Source organism: Aquarana catesbeiana, linkage group LG03, assembly GCF_042186555.1.
Source record: "Aquarana catesbeiana isolate 2022-GZ linkage group LG03, ASM4218655v1, whole genome shotgun sequence".
Classification (NCBI taxonomy): Eukaryota; Metazoa; Chordata; class Amphibia; order Anura; family Ranidae; genus Aquarana; species Aquarana catesbeiana.
Genome location: NC_133326.1, coordinates 556333806 through 556351778, shown reverse-complemented (window position 1 = coordinate 556351778; position 17973 = coordinate 556333806). Strand labels below are relative to the sequence as shown.

General features: G+C 45.4%; 1 long non-coding RNA gene across 1 annotated transcript in view; it reads right to left on the bottom strand.

The window, feature by feature from the left end:
* Positions 1-14969, bottom strand: part of LOC141134642 (uncharacterized) — a 73177-nt gene extending 58208 nt beyond the window's left edge. Inside the window, exon 1 of the long non-coding RNA XR_012243252.1 lies at positions 14852-14969. This is a non-coding gene — a long non-coding RNA (uncharacterized lncRNA). The remainder of the gene's footprint in view (positions 1-14851) is intronic.
* Positions 14970-17973: the final 3004 nt, after the last annotated feature.

Genomic DNA, 17973 nt, shown 5'->3' with positions numbered 1-17973 from the left:
ACTACGGAACTGATCATTTTCGGCCGATTTTGACCTGTGTGTACCTAGCTTTAGTTTCCCAGCAGCATAGTTGGCAACATTGTAAAAAAAAAAATGTGGGACACTTTTGTGGCTGTAGGCGGAGCTGTACAATAATTATGGGGTGGGGCATTCTTTTTTAGGCATGGTTTAGGAAAAATATACAAGTGCGGCGCACGAAGCGCGTTGTGGCGAAAAATGGGCGTGGTTTACGTGTCATAGTGGGCGTGGCTTAAATGGGCGTGGATCAAGAGGGTGTGGTTAGAGTCTGAGATGAATGAGGGATAGAGAGGGAAAGGGGGAGAGGGGGAAAGGGGGAGAGGGAAATGACGGGACAGCAGCCCTAGATCCTACACAATAAAAATATGTGTATTCTAGAAAGTTTAACAATCAGCAGATAAAGATACTCCAAGCACCTGGTGTTAGCACTTCAATCATCCCAGCACCATGGTTGTTATGGTGTCAGGATGATTGAAGTGCATTATTTCTATTATTACATTGTAATATAAAATGAAATCATTCAACTCACCATAATGCAGAATCAGTGGGATCCCTGAGCATGTCACTAGCCACGTCGCCTGCCACCAGCCGTCCGTCCTTGCGTCAGATGTCCCAGCAGAGTCCGTCCTTGCATCAGATGGCCCAGCAGAGTCCGTCCTTGCATCAGGTGTCCCAGCAGAGTTCGTCCTTGCATCAGGTGCCCCCAGCGGAGCCCCCCTTACATCAGATGTCCCCAGCGGAGCCCCCCTCACACCAGGAGTCCCCAGCGGAGCCCCCCCTCACACCAGGAGTCCCCAGCGGAGCCCCCCTCACACCAGGAGTCCCCGGTGGAGCCCCCCCTCACACCAGGAGTCCCTGACGGAGCCCCCCCTCACATCAGGTGTCCCCGGCGGAGCTCCCCCTCACATCAGGAGTCCCCGGCAGAGCCCCCCTCACATCAAGAGTCCCCGGCGGAGCCCCCCTCACATCAGGTGTCCCCAGCGGAGCTCCCCCTCACATCAGGTGTCCCCGGCAGAGCCCCCCTCACATCAAGAGTCCCCGGCGGAGCCCCCCTCACATCAGGTGTCCCCAGCGGAGCTCCCCCTCACATCAGGTGTCCCCGGCAGAGCCCCCCTCTGAGGTGTCCTAGTGTGTCCGCCGGCCGCATGGCTAGAACCCCCGCCCCTTTCCATAACAGATTGGCAGCGGGGCGGTGGGTAGGCGGGGTGAGGCGGAGCGGGGCGGAGGGTGGACGGCAACGCAGGAGCTCCGTCTAGCCCCCCCCAGCCGTCTTCCTGATCTTCTTTAAGATGGCGGCCGGCGGAGACAATGTCTCCGCTGGCCGTGGACCTCTAGTGGCGGCGAAAATCGTGAAGAACCGGATTTCTCGGGACATTTTCCGGGACACCACGAATTCGGGAATGGAGTCTAAGTCCCGGGAATGTCCCGGGAAATCCAGGACAGTTGGCAACTATGCAGCAGTAGGGGATTTTTCTTGTATGGAGTTCTGTACCACTTAAAAGGTAGATAGATAGTTACTTTTTTCTGGATAGGTTGTTAGCTCAGGTAAATTTAGGCAGGCCTATGCTGCAAGCTAGGCCTGTCTGTACGATCTGGAGGCTGGGAGTGGTTAGAGTAGCAGTGGGTGTGACCACCCACTGCTTCACGGTCAATTATGGGGAGTCCTGGATCAGAGTAGAGACTGTGGGGATATGTGTCAAATTGATGTGGCCCGAGGGCACAGGATTTGCAAGCTGGGCTGGCTGGGAACAGTAGTCCATTATCCAACATGTGCTTTTAAACTACTAGGCCTCCGGGGAGAGGTACTGCAGACCTCTGGCCTAGTAGCAGGGAGCCATCAGAGCCAGCTTTGGGATTTATTCAGAGTGGGTCCCTCATGCTTACGGAAGAAGATGTGACATTACTTTACTTCAGAATACGTTTTGTGCAGGAGGAGAGGAGTTCTGGGAACATCACCCTTACACGGCCAAGAGTGATGTCCTCATTCCTTACATGGTGATGGACGAGGAAAGCCTGGAAGCAATAGTCTGCGGGAGTTAAGCAGAGGAGGAGCAACAGTCTGCATGGTGATGCAGGAGGAAGATTATAGCAATTAATATATGCACATCATCTCTTCTGGCTCTAACTATGTGCTAGTAAGTGAAATCTTTAAAATATGATGGCAAATGAACTATCCTATGGGCATCCCATATACCCTTTTCCCCAACCAAGCTGTACCCCCCAATAAACTAAAAAACAAAACCAGCAAAAGACTGTTCATTGTCTCTGCAAGTGAAGTATGAGTGTCTGGCAGCGGGCTGATTTGGTGGATGTTTGTTACTAGTGGCAACTACACCGCTACAGCTTGTGATTGTGATGTCCCTTTAGGCCTAATGCACACAGTACAGAAAAAAGCAGCTTAAAAAATGCACCTAATGCCACATTTTGCAAACGCATTTAGGTGTGTCAGGCCTTTATAAATTATTCTGGCCATTGGAATGAATAAATGCTCAAGTGCTGGTGCTTAGGCACATTTAGAGGTGTTTAGGTGTTTTTTCTGCCAATAAGCTCTTTGCCTTTTTTTCAGCCATTAACCACTTGCCTGCCGGCCACTTTTACCCCCTTCCTGCCCAGGCCAATTTTCAGCTTTCAGCGCTGTCACACTTTGAATGATAATTGCGTGGTCATGCAACACTGTACCCATATGAAATTCATATCATTTTCTTCACACAAATAGAGCTTTCTTTAGGTGGTATTTAATCACCACTGGTTTTTGTATTTTTTGCTAAACAAACAAAAAAAAATGTCATTGTTTGTTATAAATTTTTGCACACAGGTCATTTTACTTCTTTACTGATGTGTACTGATGAGGCTGCATTGATGGGCACTGATAGGCTGCACTGATGAGGTGGCACTGATGGGTACTGATAGGTGACACTAATGGGCACTGATGAGGCAGAACTGGTGGGCACTGATGAGGCTGCACTGATAGGCAGCACTGATGGGAACTCATAGGTGGCACTGATGGACACTGATAGGCAGCACTGATAGGTGACATGATGAGGAGGCACTGATGGGCATTGATTGGTAGAACTGTTGAGCACTGATTAGTAGCACTGGTGGGCACTGATTGGCAGCACTGGTGGGCATTGTTAGGACTGCACTGATAATCAGGACACTGATTTTAAGTGTAGATGTTCTTTTAATACAAGCCAGTTATTGTCTCTCTTCTCCTTTCCTCACATGAGGAAAGGAAAGCAGATAACCAGCTTGTGTTTACATCGTTATCAGCTTTCATTGGACACAGCTGATCATGTGGTAAAGAGCCGCTGTGATTGGCCCTTTAGTTTGATCTGTGATCAGCTTAGTCCGAAGGACTCAATGATCACAGGGGGCACGCGGGCAACGCGATCACTGGAGGTTGTCCATGTATGCATCCCGGCAAAGTAAGCCTGTGCTGTAGCCGTCTTTCAGCTATAGCGTGGCGGGAAGTTGTTAAACGGTCCTCTCCTAATACGTCTGTAAAAGCCTATGGGTGCCACATAGGCTAACATTAAAAAAATGTATATATAAAGGTCAAACGCCTGTAAAAGCAGCATTTTTTATATCCTGTGTGCATGAAGCCTTATTCAGCAATCTGCAAGCTAGGGGAAGAGGTAGAGAAAGGGAGGTCTGGATCCCAGAAGTAGCTTAGCAAAATACAAAAATTTCCAGCAGCTGTTTTTGAATCAGACTATGTTCTAAAAACATAGCAGGTACAGCTAATAACATGTTTCTTAGTACCGATGCCGGAATTACATTTTGTCCTGTTATAATGCATAAACTATTATCTCTAAGTACTACTATTAACTGACTGTTTCTACCCACTAAATGCATTATCAATAAAGCCATCCTGTTCTGTAAAAAAAAAAAAAAAAGAAAACCTTTTCCCTCTAATTGTCCCTGAAATGGTAAACAATTCCCTCCCTCTCGATCAGGTCAATATGATTTAGTTAGCATTCATAGTTGTTGTATTAGCAACCAAGGGACCATTTCTGTCATCTCTGCTGACATGTGATTCCCTGAGACCAGTTCTTCTGCAATGCTAGTCATGTTTAATAGCTGCAGTTCTGTAAAGAAAGTGAGCCTGACATAAAGCCTCAAAGATGAGAAGCAATCATAAACCTAATGTATACGGTACCATTCCACCTGGAAGTGGGCCATAGCAAAGGGCAGAGAAGGATGCAGAGGGTCATGCAGCTGACAAGATTTTGCACACATTGAACAGATATAGCAAGAACAGTTTTGGGGCTCGTTCACGCTAGTGGCTGAGGGACGGTATAACCCTGCGGTTGAGCTGTGTTTTTACCATCCCCAATTGCTCCGCCTTTAGCTACAGAGGCAGCGACCAGGGATGTACACAGGATCTGCTGGATCACTCCTGGAGGAACTAACAGACTCTTGTTAGCTCAGCAACAGCCCATTACAGGCTAGGAACTTGCAGTCCCTTGGTAGAATAGAACATGTGGAGTGAACAGCATCTTGCACCACCTTCTGCTTCTTCGTAGACACTGATCCCAGTTCTACTGCTTGCAGAAATGCCACCAGCCCACCTAGCTGCTTTCTCTTCCTAGTCCAACTGACTGACACACACATGGAGACTCCCGAGGGCAAGGTTGGATGAAGACTTGGCACACCGCTGTCTTCAAGAGATACCTGCTACAGCTGGCAGTCTCTCTCCTTGTCTGTCCCTGCACCGTGCTGATCTACTCACTGTCTCTCATTGCTGTCTCCGCTGCAACTCTGGTTAGGGTCCCTCCAACTGCCTCCTGTGGTGGGATTCTTCCAGGCAAGCCTCCTGAGCTCCAGCCCAAGGTAAAACCCCTCCCTGGCAGGGGTCCCTCAAGGGCCACCGACTCCCCTCGGTACTAGACATGAGCGTTTAGTTTCGTACGGATCAAAAATTTGTACGAATTTACGTAAATTCATACATTCGAGAGGATCCAAAATACGAATTGCTTTGCTTCCACATTTTGTGCGAAATACGAAATTTCGTTTACGAATTTCGGATCCAAATTCCTAACGAACATTCGTAATTGTTACGAAAAGTTAACAAACCTAAAAGTTAAAAACCCAGGAAGTCAGCACAGCACAGGGATGGTGGGAGCCCCTCATAATGATAAATTCATCATAACCAACATTCGTAATTGTTACGAAAAGTTAACGAAAATTCGTATTTCATACAAAATTTCGGACACGAATTACGAAATACGAATTACTTCTAATACGCACCGGAAACAAAACTAATTTATTGACGGCGCACATGTCTACTTGGTACTACTTCTCCATCTTCCAACTCCTCTCCCAGCATCCCTCATTCCTATTTATGGGCTTCTTAGTCCCCTGCCAGGCCCACTCCTGGGGATTGGCTAAGGGCCCATAAATATGCGGAGCAGCTCCTCCTCACCTCCGCCCACTAGCATCAAAAATGTTCCCCAACTTTCTAGATCCAGGGGGAGGCACCAGAAGGCTGTCTGTATGAGTCATGCCTGCCTAACCTCTAGAAACCCTAACCCAATTACATACTCACAGGCTAGACATGAGTCAGAGTATATTTTTCCTTCTCTCACTCTAGTAGCACACACTAGAGGGTGCCACACATGTTGCAGCCACAGCAGGAATTACACCCCCCGTCACTTTCTCTGAGCACAACCCATTCAAGTGAATGGGGCCATTCTGCAAGCACCCCGCAAGCACATGCAATTCTCACGGTGGTGGCGTGCTAGTGCAAGGTTAAAGCATGAAGTGAGGAGGCGATACAATGTCTCCTTACCACCTGTCGGTCAAATACTCTGAAAAACGATCCAAACAGATCATTTTTCAGAGACAAAAGCTAGTGTGACTGAGCCCTAAGTGATATATATAAAGTGAAATTGCAGGTACAACCTAACTAATCCTAAACACTTCTAACACCTATTCTGACTAATCTGTGTAAGAAAGAGCATACATATTTAGATATTGTCAGGCCACTCCAGTCACATGATACACCTCCCCTGTGTCAACTAGCACCACTCAAGGGGAGAGGAGGGAGCTCCAACAACAGATGGGTCATTGAAGCCTATGGGTGATGTCACACTCCCAGGTATTCTCAGTCGGTGCTGGTTGACACAGGGTAGATCATGTACATGGACCAGAGTGGCCTGAAAATAGATAAGTATACAGCTCTTACTTATTATACAGGTTAGACAGCATAGATGTTAGCAGGGGGAGGGAGACTTTTTAAGATTAGTTAGTTGGTGCCTAGAATTATACTTTAACAGATCAAAAAACAGAAGATTGTTGTTAAGGACCACTCATGCTGGATTGAGGAGGAAGTCTCGGGGACAGCGCTAGAGCATGGAGAGGGTAAGCGAAGGCTACATTTTTTTATAGATGTGAAAATCTAATATATATGTATATATATATATATATATATATATATATATATATATATATATATATAAAATAAAAAATTTTCTTGGAGTTCAGCTCTTACACCTATACAACCCCTATGGACAAGAGCAATTTTTACATTTCTGCTGTGGACTTGTTTATTCAGCAATAACTGTCAAAAGTGTGGCGTGCATTTGTATTCAGCCCCCTTTACTCTGATACCCCTAACTAAAATCTAGTGGAACCTATTGTCTTCAAAAGTCACTTAATTAGTAAATATCTGTGTGTAATTTAATCTCAGTATAAATACAGCTGTTCTGTGAAGCCCTCAGAGGTTTGTTAGAGAACCTTAGGGAAAAAACAGCATCATCAAGGCCAAGGAACACACCAGACAGGTCAGGGATAAAGTTGCGGATAAGTTAAAAGCAAGGTTAGGTTATAAAAAAATATCCCAAGCTTTGAACATCTCATCTGAAAATGTAAAAAGTATGGCACAACTGCAAACCTACCAAGGTATGGCTGTCCACCGAATCTGACAGGCCAGGCAAGGAAAGCATTAATCAGAGAATCAGCCAAGAGGCCCATGGTAACTCTGGAGGAGCTGCAGAGATCCACAGCTCAGGTGGGAGAATCTGTCCACAGGACAACTATTAGTTGTGCACTCCACAAATCTGGCCTTTATGGAAGAAGTTCCATTTGCAGTTTGCGAAAAGCCATGTGGGGGACACAGCAAACATGTGGAAGAAGGCTCTCTGGTCAGTTGAGACCAAAATTGAACTTTTTGGCCTAAAAGCAAAACGCTATGTGTGGCGGAAAACTAAAACTGCACATCACCCTGAACACACCATCCCTACCGTGAAACATGGTGGTAACACCATCATGTTGTGGGGATGCTTTTCTTCAGCGGGGACAGGGAAGCTGGTCCGAATTGATGGGAAGATGGATGGAGAATGGAGATAAATACAGGGCAATCTTAGAAGAAAACCTGTTAGAGTCTGCAAAAGACTTGAGAATGGAGCCGAGGTTCACCTTCCAGCAGGACAATGACCCAAAACATGCAGCCAGAGCTAAAATGGAATGGTTTAGATCAAAGCATATTCATGTGTTAGAATGGCCCAGTCAAAATTCCTAACCTAAATCCAATTGAGAATATGTGACAATACTTTTTCAAGGCACTGTAGATCAAATCTGTACATAGGGCCTCTGTTGCCGCTCAAGGCGACATTGGGCCCCACCCTTCCGCTTTGCAAACCTCTCCTCTCCTTCCACTCCCAAATTTTGAATCCAATGTCACAAAATCAGTGGTCAGAAGATGCTCTAGAATTGGACTGCTATCTAATATATGCTGGGGCTCAGCTGCCCAGGACTCAGGAGAGGGTCTTAATGCTGACTCTGACATAAGTCAAGACCCTGTACTCACTATTCCTTTGATCCAGTGTCTCCACATTGACTGATCTGCAATTGACACAGGAACCTGCCAGCAAAGCAATGGGATTTAGCATTTTTATCTATTTTAGACATAACAGTTTCACTGATTGGTCCCTATGGACAATGCAAGCACGTTACTCCAATTGTCGTTCATTACCTCTACACCAATTTATAATTCAACGCTTTTCCAATACAGCTTTCCTACAACAATAACTTATTCATATAAAAAGACACAAAACTTTTTGGTAACAGTGATATCTTTTTAAGGCAGAGCGTTTAAAGTTGCTACGGCATATTGTTCCAGTTTATTTCATTCAATTTATCCGCTAAACTGTCTGTTCAACATTAGTTTCCTCACTTAACAAGGACAGGCTTAATTTTTTCTACCATGTAAAAGAGATACATACATCACACTGTAACAGCTGTGCTAATTTGATTTGGTCCTTCTGACGAAGGAAGTCAATTAATGGGCAAGGGACAACAGCGCCTCCCAGTGGAGCAATTTGTATTATACTGTACTGTAAACCCAGAATAAAATACATTTTTGGATAAGTCCCATAGGGATTCAGCAAAAAAAAAAAAAAAATTCTGAAAGTTAAATTGAGCTCAGATAGACAATCTAGCATGTTTTTATTATGCTTACAGAAAGATAAAAGAGCAAACAAATAAATTATATAGTATGGTATATACCAGGGGTAGGCAACCTTTTGAGCACCGTGTGCCGAAAAATGTTTTCAAAGAAATTGAGCGTGGCGATTTTATAACAAAAAAATGTCAACTTCACACTCAATCACGAAAAGGATTTTTTATAAAGTAAATGCTGTAAACTAATGTAGTAGTGAGAAATTAACATGCTGCACTCTTACCCCTCAGATCAGCCCCAATTCCTGCAACTCCACACCTCAGATCACTATCCCCCCTGGAAATCTGTTTAACCACTGTACCCCCTGCTCATCTGCCCCACCACTGCAACCCCCTGCACATCTGCCCCACCATTGTACATCTGTCCCACCACTGTACTACCCTGCACATCTGCCCCACCACTGTACCACCCTGCTCATCTGCTTCACCACTGTAACCCCCTGTACATCTGCCCCACCACTGTACCACCCTGTTTATCTGCCCCACCAATGTACCCCCTTTCTCATCTGCCCCACCAATGTACCCCTTTCTCATCTGCCCCACCAATGTATCCCCCTGCTCATCTGTCCCACCATTGTAACCCCCTGTACCACCCTGCTCTTCTGTCCCATCACTGTAAACCCCTGCTCATCTGCCCCACCAAAGGTCCCTCTTTCTCCTCTACCCCACCACTGGACCTCCATGCACATCTGCTCCACCACTGAACTATCTTCTCATCTGTCCTTATCTGCTCATCTGCCCCACCACTGTAACCCCCTTTCTCATCTGCCCCACGACTGTAACCCCCTGCTCATATGTTCCACTGTTGTACATCCTTTCTCCTCTGCACCCCTCTGCCCCACCTCTGTACCCCTGCTCCTCTGCCCCACCGCTGTAACCCCCTGCTCATCTGTCCCACCAATGTACCTCCTTTCTCCTCTGCCCCAACACTGAACCCCCCCTGCTTATCTTTCCCACCACTGTAACCCCCTACTCATCTGCCCCATCACTGTACCCCCCTGCTTTTCTGTCCCTCCGCTGAACCCCCTTCTCATCCCTCCCACCACTGTACCTCCTGCACATCTGCCCCACCACTGTAGCCCCTTGCTCTTCTGTCCCACCACTGTAACCCCCCTGCTCATCTGCCCCATCAATGTACCCCTTTTCTCATCTGCCCTACGACTGTTCCTCCATGCACATCTGCTCCACCGCTGTATCCCCATGCTCTTCTGTCTCACTACTGAATCACCTTCTTATCTGTCCTAACACTGAACCCATCTGCCGCACCACTGTAACCCGCTTTCTCATCTGGCCCACCAATGTACCTCCTGCACATCTGTCTCACCTCTGTACCCCCCTGCTCTTCTTCCCCACCACTCTTCCCCTGGCTCTCCTGCCCCACCACTGTAACTCCCTGTACATCTGCCCCACCACTGTACCGCCCTGCTCATCTGGTCCACCAATACACCTCCTTTCACATCTGCCCCACTGTTCTACCCCCTGTTCTGCTTTTCTGCCCCAACACTGAACCCCCCTGTTCATCTGGCCCATCACTGTACCCCCCTCAGGGGCAGATCCAGGGGGGGGGCAACGGGGCAATTGCACCCCCCAAGAACATACGAGCAGGTGAGCCCTGAGCCGGTGGGTGAGCGAGTAATCATGCCGCCGGCCCGGAGCGGGCGGCTGGCGTGTGTCTGAGGCTGAGCGAGGCAGCGAGCAGGCAGGTGTTGAAGCCGCTCCCCTTCTGATAATGTGACTGAAGGGACGTTGCGTCGTGGCCATCTTGGTACTCCCGCACTCGTCCACAGTAAGCCTAGTGTTTGTAAGTCGGCAAGCGGACATCTTTATATACCCACCAGAGTCTTGCTTATCACAGTTATTTTTAACAGTAAACTCAACTTATATTTCACTAAATAAGCTGAGTTTACTGTTAAAAATAACTGTGAAAAGCAAGACTCCGGTGGGTTTATAAAGATGTCTGCTTGCCGACTTCTAACTCTAGTCTTACTGCTGACAAGTGAGGGTGTACCAAGATGGCCGCAATGCAACATGCTTTTGCATGCATATTCTGATGAGTTACAATATCTCTCACTGCCCGCCCTCACTCTGGGACACATGCACTGGCAACTTGGCAAGTGACAATCCGCATCTTGTGGCAGGCGACATTGGCAAGTGACAATCCGCATCTTGTGGCAGGCGACATTGGCAAGTGACAATCCGCATCTTGTGGCAGGCGACATTGGCAAGTGACAATCCGCATCTTGTGGCTGGCGACATTGGCAAGTGACAATCCGCATCTTGTGGCAGGCGACATTGGCAAGTGACAATCCACATCTGGTGGCAGGCGACATTGGCAAGTGACACGCTGCATCTGGTGGCAGGCGACGGTAGCAAGTGACACGCTCGGGGCTCCCAATGATTCTGCATTATGGTGAGTTGAACGATTTCATTTTACATTACAATGTAATAATATAAATAATGCGCCTCAATCATCCTGACACCACATCAACCATGGTGCTGTGATGCTTGAAGCGCCAACACCAGCCATTGCCCTGACAAATTGCCCGCAAAATTTTATGGCAGTGCCCCTCCCGAGACTAGGCTCTGGATCCGCCCCTGACCCCCCTGCTCATCTGGTCAACCACTGTACCCCCTGCACATCTGCCCCACCGCTGTACCCTCCTGCTCTTCTGTTCCACCTCTAAACCCCTCCTGCTCATTTTCCCCACCACTGTACCATCCTGCTTATCTGCTCCACTGCTGTACCCTATTCCCATCTATGATATGTGTGATATGCAGAGTGGTGAAAGGAAGCAGAGAGGAGCCACATCTACCTGTCCTGGCACACTCATGTATGTGATGTATGTGATGCATGTGATGTCACATACAAGCATCTGGAATGGATGCACAATGATGAGCTCAGGTCAGGGGCATTTTCTGAAAGCAGTGGGCCTGTGTGCAGGATCATAAGTTGGGCCCCCACAGCTGAGAAAAAGTGGTTGGATGTGATTTTCATTGCGCTGAATACTGGCTGTGTCTTAAAGGGACACAGAGTGCTGGGGTTCAGTAGTAAGTGATGCAAAGGTTCAGGAATAATTTCAACAAAGTTCCCAGAAGCTCAACAGTAATTCCACAAACTGTCCTGAGATTGGTAGTGACAACCAAGCGAGTCATCTTCCTCCAGATGGTGGACAGGGCTAGCAGGACTGTGATTGGCTTTAGCAGTGGCAAATGACAGTCCTCCTCCTCCTGGAAACAGGGACCGCCCCCCCTAGCAGAACTGTACCCAATCTATTCCCCATCACAAAAGCTGACGATCGCAGTTACAGCAAAGTTAGAGAACCAAACAATATTTCCCATCTTTTACAATGTGTGGGGAGCACAGTGCCTCCCCCTCTATGCAGGTGCGGCGTGAGGAATTCTGAAATTGGAATGCATTAGTGTCTTACTCACACTTCCCTGCACTGCTCTGCCGATGGGGAGGGAGTCGAGTGATGGCAAAAGAGGCTTTGCGTGCCAGGGGTTGCCTACCCCTGGTATATACTTTGTAAAACAAGGATGTTGTATTGATATTTGATGTTGCAAAACAAGGATGTTGTAATTGAAAAAAAAAAAAAAAAAACATCGGTTTATAAACAGTTACTTCCAAGGCCCAAGTTAGCCTTATTGTTTTACTTTTACACAGTCAGAAAAGGGAGACAATGAAAAAAAAAATAAAATAGAAAATTTAGATAAAAATAATTACATTAAAATGCATAACAAAGAAATACACAAGGCCAAAACCCAACTCTACTTTTGTCTTTAGTCGGAACCCCCACCTTCCCCTTCCCCACCTTCCCACCTCTTAAAAAAGAAAAAAAAATGTAATACAAATCTTAAATCCATCTGTCTTCTGTTAGGTGTAGTGACATCATGGTTCCTTCCTCTTGCAGGTCAGCGGTGAACATTCCCTACTGAAGTGCTGAAGGGTGCCCTGGTAATGACACATGAGCGTCACTCAGCGCTGCAGTACTGTGAGCCCAAGCCAACAGGATGACCTACTGAAGGGGGTGTGTCCATGACAGCCTGAGCATACAGGAAGTAGGCTAAATTACACAAACATGTGCAGAAAGGGGGTACTGGAGGGAACAAAGATAGATTAAAGGAGAGTATTGCAGCAAGCTGATTATTTTCACTCTGCTGGGAATTTTTCTATTATAAACTGAGGTTTAGCTTTAAAAACGATTGATTCCTTAAAAGCAGTCCTTGTTATACTACACATAGTTTTCACATTGAGTAGTATATTTGCAGATGCAGATGAGACAAGCGGGAAGCAGACAGATGAATTAACAGGCTTATTTCAAACTGGAATGGTGATCCTCACACCTCTTTAGAAGGACAACAGAAGTCAACATATCTGTCTGTGAATTTCATTTCCTGACCTGGTCAAATGCAATTTTATAAAGTACATCCGCTTGTGAAAACGCCATTTATATTTAAGCTACCTCGTTTTTCCAATCTGCCTGGTGTTTTTTAACCTGTTGGCTTCCATAGAATGGCAAGTAGCTTCATGCGTGCACAATGCAATGCTTCTTGCTATTATCTGGAAGAAGCCAGGTAAAATACAAAGAGAGTTTCTAGGAAAGAAAAATAGTAATAGCACAAAACTAAACTTTGGGGTCCATTTATTCTTTGGACAAATGTCACACACATTTGCGCATGCTGCACAAATTCTGGCCGAAATTTCCCCAGAAAAGTAATCCCTATGATAGCCAGCTCCATCTAGAGGCCAAAAAGCAGTTTTCTGAAATACCTCACTGAGGAAATATATTGCATTTTGTCCACTAGATGGAGCAGGCGAACATAGGGATTACTCTATTAGAGAAAATACAACCAGAATTCAGGCATTATGTATCAATGTGATTGACATCTGTCTAACAAAGGTTTTACTCATTCACACATATGACTGGGGGGATTAAATAGGTTGTAGAGCTGCAGTTTTACTGCCCTTCACACATGTCACAGCTGCAATGTTTTACATAGGGGCAGCAAGGTTTGCAGCCAATGTAAACAAGGCCAAATGGTTTTCAATCAATTTCATTTTTTTTTTTTTTTTTTTTTTTTTTAGGTCTGTACATGTTTGATGTGATGTTTATATTTGTATATTTAAATGCAAACAATATTCTTTTTTAATTAAAGCTCACATCCAGACTTCCCTTTCCTGCCACTCACTGCTCCTGCTCGTGAATTTTGATTTTTAATTTTTTTTACTTAGCTTTTTAAGATGGTTTTAGGCTGGTCATCAATGGATGTGAGTCCAGGGACACAGCCAGGGCCGCTGATAGAAATCATGGGGCCCCGTACAGCCTACCTGACGGGGCCCTCTTCAGCCCCACCTCTGTCTCCGCCCCTATACAGAGAGGCTAGGGCAGTGATGGCGAACTACATTTCCCATGATGCTCCACTACACTGCAGAGTGCATGAGCATCATGGGAAATGTAGTTCCAAAACATCTGGGGTGCCAAGGTTCGCCATCACTGGGCTAGGGTATACTCATAAAGGCTAAATTGTGAGCATGGCTAATTTAAAAATAGGCACCACATGGAGCTGAAAAACAGACGTGGTTTAAATTACGCTTAATTATTGGGCATGGCTTAAAGGGGTGTGGTTAATTAGAGTCTAAGATGACTGTGTGTAGGATGCAGATGACACTGTGCTGCGTTCAAAACTGCACTGTCCAATTTCTCACATTCAAACAGTGCTACATGAAAAGGGAGATGCTATTTATGTCAGCTAAGCCCACTTTTAAAAAGTTTCTTTTCTAAACTTTTAATGAGAAGTAATATTATGTCTAAGGACCGGTTCACACCATGCCTGCATCTGAATTATGAAGGAATGTGCTGTGGATTCCTGTACAAATCAGCCTGCATGCAAAATGCACTGCTTTTGCGATCTGCAGCAGAGTGTCAATAAAAAGTTAATGACGCCTCAAACGCGGGTCGCAAACGTAGTGTGTTTGCCCTGCACCTGCCAGCCCTGGATCACCATGTAATCTGATTGCAGTGCATTTTAAAAAGTAATGAATACACTACTTTTGGTGCATTGCGATTTTAGCCTATTCAAAATGAGTGAGCTTCAAATTGCACTGTACAGAGCCACATGTGAATTGCACAGGAAGGCACAGTGCATTCCTGTGTAATTCAGCTCCAGCCATGGTGTGAACCAGTGATCTAAAAATTTAGACAGAAGTAATAAAAAGCTGGGTTTGCTGACATTGATGGCATCTCCTTTTTCATGTAGCACTTCTGTGAGAAATTGGGCAGTGCAGTTTAAAACCCAATTTCTCAGAGTTAGCTGTGCTACATGAAAAAACAGACATTAGACTTTACATTGCAGTTAATGTGACTGGGCTAACCTGCAGTCCCCTGAGAATCCAGATCCACTGCCACCATATTGTTAATGCAGCTCATGTGTGCCCACCAGAAGAACCTGGGAACGACCATCCTTGAAGCCGGCCACATCCCCTCCCGCCCACTCAAACTACAGGATCTCACCGTCAGGATCCGCCTCTGAGATGTTTAGCCCGAGTGAGTGCGCATGAGAGAGGAGGGGGGAGGAGCGGAGGAGGGGGGGAGTTGGAGAAAGACTTTTTTTCTGCACACTGTTCAGATTGCCTGAGCCCCCCCTGGTGGCAGGGCTTCCGGTACAACAGGGCCAACTGGCCTATCAGCGGCCCTGGACACAGCTCATGAGCGGGTCCATAGTGCTCTGCACTCACAGTATGTTCAGTCTTCTGGGTTAAATCATGGTGGCTGCCATTACATTTAGAACACTGTGGACATCTAGTGGCAGAAAGGTATTATTGTAGGGGGTCGCTAGATAGAAGGTGAAAAATAATTTCTCTGCTCTACCCCTGTGTTTGGTAATAAAAAAATGAAAGGCCCCTAACTGTTGCAGCTGTGCACTGTTAAGTGTTCCCACATACTTCTAAACCACATCCATGCAAAAGTGCAGTGCAAATAATATCACCAAATATTTGTTATATATAATATATCCATCACTGAGATCAACCTAAATCAATTATGTATCCAATATAAATACAAAAAAATTTCCAAACAACACCAAAGAAAGTCCACTGAATAGTGCTCATACAAGTGCATACATATAGTCCATATTTTCAATGTTCAAAATAAAATGTACGAATCATAAACCTTGTGTCTGTGTGATTCTTATCCAATATACACCAGTATATGCTCCGTCAACAGTCACACCATCCACATACCTATGGACACTGACCTATGATATAAATAGGTAACTATGCCCCTTGCTCTTTAATAGGGCTTTCACGACCTCTGGGTATCACTAAATGTATCAACAGCACACCACATTCCTCATCCAACATCAGGTACCATGTGCAGGGTAATGAAGCGTACACACGACCGGACTTTACGGCATACTTTGCCCGGCTGACTTTTCGACGGACTTTACGATGGACTTTCTGAATGATCGGACTTGCCTACACACGATCAATCAAAGTCCGAAGGATTAGTACGTGATGACGTACGACCGGACTAAAACAAGGAAGTTCATAGCCAGTAGCCAATAGCTGCCCAAGCGTCGGTTTTTGTCCGTCGGACTAGCATACAGACGAGCAGACTTTTCGACCGGACTCGAGTCCGTCGGATAGATTTGAAACATGTTTCAAATCTAAGTCCATCAAACTTTTGAGAAAACAAAGTCCACTGGAGCCCACACACGATCGAATTTTCTGACTAAATCCGGTACACCAGACCAAGTATGCCGTAATGTCCGATCGTGTGTACGCGGCATAAGGCTTCTCCACTTTACACAATGTTGCTCAAAAATAATTTAAAAAATGTTTTCACTGTAAAGTATATTGTATTAATTCCTTTTATTAAACAAATGGAAAGCCACTTGAAAATAAGGTGCACATAAATCCAGTGCACTAGGGTGAGTTCACTTTAAAATTCTTTATATTTCAGATTCCGCCATCACAATCACAGAAAAACAGCTTGCTTCTGGTATTGTGCTATGACATCACGAAACTCCACTCTGACAAGTCTCATTACACACTTCATGACTTCCCCAAGGGAAAACCCTTGAGGAACAGCATTTTCTTCTTTTATTAACATATATGTAAACCCTCATCTGGTAAAAATTATTCTCAAAATATTTGTGTGTAAAATATATATATATATATATATATATATATATATATATATATATATATATATATATATATTTAGTATTATTATTATTATACAGAATTTATATAGCACCAACAGTTTGCACAGAGCTTTACAACATGAGGGCAGACAGTACAGTTACAATACAATTCAATACAGGAAGAATCAGAGATCAGAGAGCCCTGTATATACAGTGCATCTGGAAAGTATTTACAGCACTTCACTTTTTCAACATTTTGTTATGTTACAGCCTTATTCCAAAATGGATAAAATTTTCCTCAAAATTCTACAAACAATACCCCATAATGACAATGTAAAAGAAGTTTGTTTGAAATCTTTGCAAATGTATTTAAAATAAAAAAACAAAAAAAATCACATGCACATACTATAAGTATTCACAGCCCCAGGACACTCAAAATTGAGCTCAGGTGCATCCTGTTTCCACTGATCATCCTCGAGATGTTTCTACAACTTGATTGGAGTCCACCTGTGGTAAATTCAGTTGATTGGACATGATTTGGAAAAGCCCACATCTGTCTATATAAGGTCCCACAGTTAACAGTAAATATCACAGCACAAACCAAGCCATGAAGTCCAAGGAATTGTCTGTAGACCTCCAAGACAGGATTGTATCGAGGCACAGATCTGGGGAAGGGTACAGAAACATTTCTGCAGCATTGAAGGTCCCAATGAGCACAGTCGCCTCCATCATCCGTAAATGGAAGAAGTTTGGAACCACCAGGACTCTTCCTAGAGCGGGCCGCTCAGCCAAACTGAGCGATGGGGGAAGGGCCTTAGTCAGGAAGGTGAACAAGAACCCAATGGTCACTCTAACAGAGCTCCAGCTTTTCTCTGTGGAGAGAGGAGAACCTTCCAGAAGAACAGCCATCTCTGCAGCACTCCACCAATCAGGCCTGTATGGTAGAGTGGCCAGACCGAAGCCACTCCTCAGTAAAAGGGACATGACAGCCTGCCTGGAGTTTGCCAAAAGGCACCTGAAGGACTCGCAGACCATCAGAAATGAAATTCTTTTGTCTGATGAAACAAAGATTGAACTCTTTGGCCTGAATGGCAAGCGTCATGTCTGGAAGAACCCAGGCACCATTCATTACCTGGCCAATACCATCCCTACCGTGAAGCATGGTGGTGGCAGCATCATGCTGTGGGGATGTTTTTCAGCGGCAGAAACTGGGAGACTAGTCAGGATCGAGGGAAAGATGAATGTACAGAGACATCCTTTTTCTGAAAACCTGCTTCAGAGCGCTCTGGACCTCAGACTGGGGAAAAGGTTCACCTTCCAACAGGGCAACAACCCTATGCACACAGCCAA